Source organism: Fragaria vesca, linkage group LG3 (assembly GCF_000184155.1).
Source record: "Fragaria vesca subsp. vesca linkage group LG3, FraVesHawaii_1.0, whole genome shotgun sequence".
Classification (NCBI taxonomy): domain Eukaryota; kingdom Viridiplantae; phylum Streptophyta; class Magnoliopsida; order Rosales; family Rosaceae; genus Fragaria; species Fragaria vesca.
In genome coordinates, this window is record NC_020493.1 from 24944141 (window position 1) to 24953543 (window position 9403).

Genomic DNA, 9403 nt, shown 5'->3' on the forward strand with positions numbered 1-9403 from the left:
TATGGGAGGGAGGATGAACGGACCTTTCTCTGCACACATTTTGAGAGCGACTCGTTCAAGGTATGTGTATATTGCTTTTTTTTTTGTAATAATGTTGACCACTATATTTTAGAGTAATATATTATTAATTTTGTTACAATAATATATTTTTTCAAGCATTTTTAGAATAATATATTATTAAATTTGTTCTTATTAAAAAAAATAAAATTGTAAAACTTAACATTGCCAACGATTATGCATGATGATTTTGTGGCTTCGGTTATGCTATTTATTGCCATGTTTCAGGTTTATAGAATAAAATATTATTATTTATTTTTTAAGTAATAAAAAATATAATTAATGATATTTTATTTATATCGCGTATTAGAAACTCTCGAACGCGAACAAGAAGAACCGTGGTAAGAAGACGATGCACCACCATAGCGGGTCTTCTTCTATTGTCTACATCATGGAGGATCTGAGGAACAAAGGTGAGCCCTTGCCGATCATCAAGGGATTCAAGCAGAGCTATGTGAGACCCGGTGACGAAGTGGCCACCAAGAAATACGTAAGTGTATTTCCTTTAATTATTTATTGAATTATGTCTCTTTGATTTGGATACTTAGTATTAATTAAGAATTATGTTGGTGTTGGTGTAACTGTTGTTGAATTATGTGGTTGGTGTATTCCTTGGTTTAAGTAAGAACGATTGCATTGTTTTGCTTATGCAGGAGAAGATGCTTTCGGAGGTCGAAAGCCGAAAGACAGACTTGAAGAAGATAAATCCGGAAGCTACAGAGGAGGAAATGATGGAGATCATTCAATCACAACAAATTGATGTGTTGGATGTTGTGTTGGACAAGCGCAAAGGGAAGGAGATACGAGGGATGGGACGAGGAGGTGAGCGAGACTTGAGCCAGTCCTCGTCCGGTTCGACCTTGCGGAATCGTGCTCCTCCAAATCAAGACAGGGAAAGGATTGAACGCCTTGAACGAGAGGTCCGTGAGTATAAGGAGCGGACTGAGCTGGCTGAGGCTGAGTCTGCGTGGTACCGTAATCAGTACACTAGTGTTAACTCACGGATGGACCAGCTCTTCTCTTGCCTAGGTCTGGAACCTGAAGGTCAGGCTCCTCCTCCTCCGCCTTTTACGGCTCCTCCTCATTCTTCTCCGGGTCCTCCTCCTCCTCCTCAGTCATCTTCGATTCCTCCTCCTCCTCAGTCATCTCTGATTCCTCCTCCTACTCAGTCGTCTCCACCTCCTCTTCCTACTCAGTCGTCTCCGGCATTTGTTGACGACGATCAGTTTTTGAACCTCTATTAGTCGAATTTTAGTTTGTATGAACACAATTTTAATTATTAATGCATAATTTTTATATTATTAATGATTCGATCTATATATTTAGTTTTAATATAATTATTTCTAGAACAACCGAAATAAATATCTATTTTATACGGAAAAAAAATTAAAAACCAAAACAAATAATAATTTGTTAAAAAAAAATCTAAAAAAAATATTCTGATCACTTTAGTCGACGGAAAATTGAAAATCCGTCGGTAAGGGTATAAACCTTACCGACGGAAAATAAACTTTTCCGTCGGCTAACAGTGCATAACGACCAACCGCTGACCTTCTTAGTCGAAGGAAAAGTCTCCTTTCCGTCGGTAATAGAAGGAACAGAACCAGGACCCTACCGTCGGCTAGATCTTAACCAACGGGAACTTTCTGTCGTCTAAGAAACTGACATCCTAGCCGACAGAATATTTCGTCTGTAAAGAAGCCAGATTTTTGTTGTTTAGGTAAATGTTAGTCGACGGAAGTATAGCCGACGGATTTTTCCGTCGTTTAGGAAACAATAGCTTAGCCGACAGAATAGTCGTCAACTAAGATCTGTCGATTAAGATATTACTTTGTCGACGGAAATATATGTTTCCGTCAGCTATTGTCGTCGGCTATTGTCTTAGCAGACGACTGTTAGCCGACGGATCTTAGTCGACGGATTTTCCGTCGGCTATGATCTTAGTAGACGGAATATGTTTCTTAACCGACGGAAATGTTCCGTCGGCTAAGAGTCATAATCCATTAGTGATTCCCGAAAAGCCACAACTTCCGATGACCAAAACTTTCTCATACGAAGTCCGTTTTACGCGTGCCACGTGTCTACGAACTCATATCGTCGTGCTCTACAACTTTCGTGAAGGAAGTTTGTCGAGAAACCCAACGAATAAAAAGTCAACTCTATGACCCTCAAAGAAAAAGGAACCTTTTCGGGTAATTTATGTGACCGAACACTTCCGCTTTTCCTTCGAACCTCAGAAACACTCTAACTTCTAACTCAAAAATTCTCAAATAATATTAGAAACTAATATCAAATTTCCGGGGTATTACATTAGATTTATATGAATATATATTTGCAATATCTAACCTCTTTTGCTACAATCTTAAGACAAATTATAGGTATTGCATATATTGGTGAACAATTATATTGGTGGTTGCCTAAACGGAATTTGTTGCCTACACGGATTATGTTGACTTACAAAATGTGTAGTTGACGATATGTTGCCTTCGGAACTAAGTGGTTATAGTAATTAACACTTATGGGTGTGTTTCAGAAATGATAACCGAAGTGGTTCTGGAAAATCTGCTGAAACAACCAATGCATGAGTCGACCCAAGTGCCGACCATGCATGTGAATGCCATTGTACCTGTTTCAGCCTTATATGGAGGATAACCTAAGAACTTTAATGGGCTTCACTTGAAGAATGAAATGTCATTCAAGATGTCACTAAAATAGTGATGAGAGGTGTTAAGGCACCACATGAGCTAGAAAGCATATCGAGTCCCTTGGTTGCCAAGAAGGACGATCCAAAGATTGTTGATGAAACATCTGAAAGCTTTGTTGAGGTGAGTGTCAATATCTATCCAATTTGGATGGGTGAGACAAAAATCTCTACAACACTAGTGAAGGATGGAAATATCCTGGAGGCTGAGGTAGAATTAAAGCTCCAAGAAAACATTGAAGACTTCACCTTTGAGGAGATAGAAGTAGCAGCAGCGCACAAGGCTGTGACATATAAGATAAAGGTGTTGTTGGGTCATTCATTTGAGCTACACACTTTGATATGGGAAAGTCCCAATGATGAGTCAAGGTTTAACTATAATGCAAGATACACCAACTATATGAGGGCGTTGGAGGGATATGGAGGCATGTGGAATTCATGTTCAGAACGACATTATGAAATGAAATTACAGCCTGACATAGATCATGATTAATGATGACGAGGATGTAGCTGAGCATCCAGGTCTTGAAGCAGCAATTGACTTCGAGAATGAGAGTATTGCAAGCTGTGAATGGCCTCCGCTTGATCGGAACATGTCAGACGGACAGGGCATGGAAGGAGTCAAGGATTATGACTGCGGAATAGGAGACCTTGAGTTGTGGTATGACCAAGCTAAGTTTAGAAAAGGAGGTTCAGGAAATGATCTCTGAAAGGAACTAGACTTTAAATAAAGAATTGTATGTTCCTAAGGTCTGTATGAGTTTAGACTCGGTGATGACGATTTTGTTTTGTCCAAAATAAAATAGCCGTGGGTGGTGGATTATTTATATGACAATTGTCAAGGAAATGAATAAAAGCTAGCTTTTCCACCTCTGGGCTTGAGTCTTCCATTTTATGGCATGGTAGACTAGGATATGTTAATTATGTTGCTTTGCAAAGACTAATTAACATGGATCACTTATCAAACATAAGTGTGAAACTCGGTTTGAGACAAAACTAAGAAAGATCATGTTTTAAAGAAAGAACGTTGAAAACTCCTTGATCTAATCCATAGTGATTTCACTAATTTGAGATCAACGTGAACAATAAGTGATATTAAATACTTCATCATCTTTGTTGATAACAATACAAACTATTCTTGTGAGCATTTGTTGGAAAACAAAAATGAGAGAATCGAGAAATAGGTTCTTTATAAAAATGAGATTGAAAATCAACTCAACAAAATGTGGAACCCGAAATGTGAGGGAAAGTCATTTTAAGGGCTAGTGACCTTTTAAATAAAGTGCCTAAAAGGAAAAAGGAAAGCTCCATATGAACTATGGAAAGAAAGGTTACGAATCTTTCCAACTAGGCTTACTCAATTAGACACGATGTCTAGGCAATGTACTTCAACGAGCCATGCTCCACTAAAACATCATCATCTTACCTGGTCGTGCTTGATTGGAATTACCAAAATGATTTAGTAGTAATTTTTAAACAGTTGATTGCATTTTCATTGGACATACACATAACAGTACGGCTTATTGTTTCCTTGTGCACAAATCAGAAATCTCTGATATACATAATGTAACGCCCCGATTTGCATCTCATCAAATCGAGCACATTACAGTGCCGTGTTCTCTTAGAACCTAAGCTAGGACCCATCACTCAAGCCCTAAGAATCCGCAAGGCATTTTAATTAAACTAACTAAAACTTTCTTAAATAGGAAACAAAAGTAAAAGTCGGAAGCGTTAACTTATTTGAGGTGTAAAACATTATAATAAAACAAATTTACTTCCTTTGAATCAAGCTATAAAGTTGTGAGGGTTCTTTTTAATTGAAAGGTAACTAGGCCAAAATTAACCCAGATATTTGAATTACTGAGTTAATCTTGTGCGTGATTCAAAAACGAAAGAAGCTTGTAGCATGAGCCGACGTGAGAGCTAAAGGCACACCGCAGTGATGAGAATTGGACTGGATTTTAGGAGTAGATTTCTGGGAAGAATCTGGGTTTCAAGAATAGGGATTGAAGAATGGCTGGTGGGGTTTTGGCTTGAAGGCATGAGAGTTTTGAGTGATTGGAGATTCATCTGGGTTGATTGCTTGTTTTTTCTTTACAACTCCCAAACCTCCCTTTTTATAGAGCCGAATTGGTGGGTTTTGCCATGCACTGCAATGCTTCATTCTGCTGGGTAAAAGATTTCCCCTTCTCAAGCACATGATCTCAACCCTAAAAACTAGAAAAGAGAAGCTTGTTTTGGAAGATGGGAGAAGTGGCCTACTGTAGGCATGCTGTAAGGACGACTGTAGAGACATAAAAACGGGAATTAGGTCGACTGAGTGACTTCAAGCCCATAACTTTGTCATTCAAGGATGAGGGAGCTACTTTGGAATCAGTCACATACCTTCTTCTTCCTCGGATTGGAAAGAAAAGGAGTTTCTCCGTTGTGTAAAGCTGCCAGTCTCTGCTATTAGGCTGCTGCGGGGAGAGAAAGTCAAAGAAAAGATCGAGAAGAAGAAAAAGTGAACATTTGGACCTTTTCTCTATACATAAAATAAGTTTGAGCTTTTAAGGGAGTGGATATTAGGCTTTTGGATAAATGGTTTTGGGAATGAATAGTCCAATTCTCTTGTATTCACCGATTCATCATCGATTTAAGTCGTTGAACTTAAATTTCAGGCCCAAGACCGAAATTATCAACAACGTTAAACGGACGAACGAGCGTCATGTGCCTCCGTAATCTTCCACACCACACCCACTTTCTACAAACCCTAAAGATGCGTGAATGTGGCTTGGGTCCACATCAATGGGCATATTTGCTTGGCGTGTTAAAATCTTAAAATTATAGGATTTTACATGAATTGCATAACAAATTGTCGCGTGGCAAAGTGCATGATTTTTCGGGTATCAACAAAAACTTAAGGCAAAACTAATGTGAAATAACTCCTGTAAAACATAGCCAAGATCAACTAAAACATATCTCCTTGATAGCACGGGTAACACTGACAAAAAAATAGAATAAAGTAGCTGACAAAACATACAACTTCGACAAGGTTTCCAAATAAAACACAAGGAAATGTATCGAGTAATCAAGATACAAAATGGAAACCTTACGTACGATAACAAATTCAAAAAGACATTTAACTTTAACCAAATATGCACACCCAGCTCAATCTCATTCTTGTGCACAGAACCTGCATCCAAAACTATTGTAGGGTGAGCTTTCGTCCTCGCTGCTCAATAAGACTCAACCAACTAGGTTTGAAAACTATTTAATTTATTGGCCAGTATGTGAAAACAAATATAAATATAAATGATAATCAAATCATAAAGTATAAGTTTCATTTTGGAAAACATCTACAGGCCCAGAATACACAAACCGGATGACCGGTATTCTTATGCCAACTACAACCTTACCGCAATTAATATCGTCCATACCGACAAGATGTAGCGAGAGTGTCCTTTTACGCCATACCGCCTACGAACGACGCCACACCTCAAAGGATGTCAGACGTCCTCCAGTCCATACAGCCCCTCCGGAGGTTTAAGGGATCGAAACCCAAGGAAGTCGCTATGCCCCGCTCACTCTCAGGTCATCACACTATTAAAAACAATGAAAACAAGCATGGCAATAGAAATATCAAATCTTCATAATAAACCAATCACAGCCATGCGATCATTTTCCATATGTAATATACGAAAAACCACTAGCCAAGAAGAGTCTAGAATCCCCTACCTGGTATTCCTAGAGTGTGAACATTTACTCCACAACACTCGGCAAACACCACCATACTTGAAAACTCGAGAACCGGAGCTCTGTCCGACAAATCCAAATATTAGTTCCTCAACCCTCAATTAAGAAACTCTTTTAAAACTTATCAAGATCACAGCAACACTTTTGTATTTCATCATTATCACACAAGGTGATAGCCAACTATAACTAGCTATAAGGACCGAGCTTAGCTCAATGTATATTTAGCCAATTAATAATGGCTCATAATTTAATCAATCTTTGTCTCAAGCATATATGAGCATCTGACCCTAATTGATTTCTCATTCAAATGCTTTAATCATTCCTACTGCCATGAATTGTTGTCATGTAATCTGATTCTCCACTTCCATAGATAGTATTTCAATGAACATGCTGAAACTATATAACAAGTGTTCCATTCAAGAAACACATGGTTATCAATATTTCAAAACATGTCCAGCAGCTTATCTAGATGATAGAATTTACTAGGTACACCCAATAGCAACAATTTCCAGATACCAATAATATATCAATTATACTCTTCAAAATAGCTAGTTTCCAACTTTGTCATTCCTGGACATATAATGCAGCATATTACAATAGGATCAAAACCATATCGTTCATAACAAGTGATCAACGCATTCTTACAATAGCTCTATAATACTTTCACATAAGTATACCCATGCTAAATTCAATCAAGTCCAATAACACCTATCCAAAGTGATCACCCACTCACCTTGTAATTTCTTTACCGTAAACTTATTCCTTTTGATGCGTTGTTGGATCAAAGCAACTGGACATCATCTACTCTGTTTTCATTGAATAGAAATACAAACCATCAATACCATACTCCAAATTCAAATAATGAACACATACCATTCGCTTTCATAATGGACCTTACCTTCTTCTGTACCTTCTCTGAAATACATCTATATATCATTATCCAAGGTTCAATCTCCATCCTTGTTTTTGTAATTATACTGGAAATCTTCCATTCTGTTTCATTCAAATAAGATCACCACTTAACACTACTACCATAACCTCCTAACTGAACCCAATTTCAATTCGGTGAAAGAACTTTACCTTTCATTTCAGCTCCATCGATCACTTCTTCCTTTTCAAATTCAATAACTCTCCATGGACTTCATGCTTCTTTCCTTGGAACTGAAATTCTACTCAAATTTCTGTTGTCACCCACATCCCAATTAATAGAATAATCAGAACCCAATCTATCAAAATCAGAAATCCGAAATCTATGGGTTCTTAGGACTTTACCTCAATACGCAAAGAGAAGGAGAATAACGTTCATGCCTGTGGCTTTCTACAACTCGAATCGGTGTTGACGGTACATAGCCGAACGACCCAAACTCCATCTCTGTTGTATCCTTGAACTGAAGATTAACATCCCACCATGAATATTTAGCAGCTTTGCCTTCTTGAACATGAACAGAGAGACAGAGAGAAAGAAAGAGAGTGATCAAGATCGAGTGTTCGTAAGAGAGGGAGAGAAAACGGAAGAAGCTTCTGGTCATTCTAATCAAAGCTTATTAATTTGTAGCTCATATATATAAAATTACAATGTTGCTCTCCTTAGACCCAAATATGTGACCCAATCAGGTTATTCCAACCTACACTATAGGCCCAATTCAAGTGTCCGCCCACCCACCTATTTCAATGCCCGTAATTGGGTTTATTTGATTTGGTTTGGGCCTCCTTGGTGTTTGAAAATAATTAATAAGGATTGTGAAATCCGCACACTATTTTATTTTTTTTAATTTCAAGTTTGTCATTTAGTTATTTAAATTTTGTCTTTTAGTAAATATGTTAACCAAATAAGGAAAAAGGGGAAGCAAATTTGCCGACCACCCTTTTTGTGCCCACTCTCATGCCCGCCCACTCTCATGCCCGCCCACCCACCTATTCTAATGTCAAGTGTCCTTTTTCTTAACCATCTCTAACCATAGTTATTGTAATAAATGAATTCTATTTTTCTTTTTAATTTTAACTTTAACTCTTTTTAAATTAGTCTTTATTATTTATTTTAATAAATGATAAAACTAATTAATCTTTTCTAGATATGAAAATCTGCATATGAATAAATTTATACATAGAATAAGAAAAATAGCACATGCGACCGGGATGATCATTTATTTAAGCTGTAAAGAAATTATATATTGTGACCAGTTTTTGGCAGTGGTTGTATTAAAGTATTTTGAGGTTTTTGAGGAATGCTTATTCTGTGATTTTGTGAAGTTCTAAAATACTAATTAGGTGAAATAGCATTTAATAGCTTGAAAAACTCATCCATGCAATCAAAGATTTATAATATTTAATTACCTGTCCATGCGATCCTTCACCCATGAATGTAGATGTATCAAAGTTGTATATCATGTTTGAAATCAACTTAAAAGAAATAATAAAGGCTAATTTAAAAAGAATTAAAGTTAAAATTTAAAAAAAAACAAAAATTCATTTATTTATTACAATTTTATATGTAACCATGGTTAGAAATGGTTAAGAAAAATAACACTTGGCATTAAAATAGGAGGGTGGGCATGGTGCAAATTTGTTTCCGGAAAAAAATGTGTGTGGATTTCAATTTGGGATGTGTGGATTTCACATCCCTTAATCAAATATGAAGTACGAGATTCAGACTATATATATATAGATATATATATATATAAATATATATATATACGATCGTTATCAGGTGAGGACGTCCGCACCGTCTTCAGGTGCGGATTTTCCCTCCGTTCACCACCGTACGGTGCCGGTGAGGGCGCGCCTCCACCCCAGCGGACTCCAGCAACTTCCCCGACCACTTTCCATCCCCGGCGAGTCCGTCGAATTCCAGTTTTCCGGCCAGATTGACTTTGTTTGTAAGTTTTGGGTGATCTGGCCGGAAAACTGGTA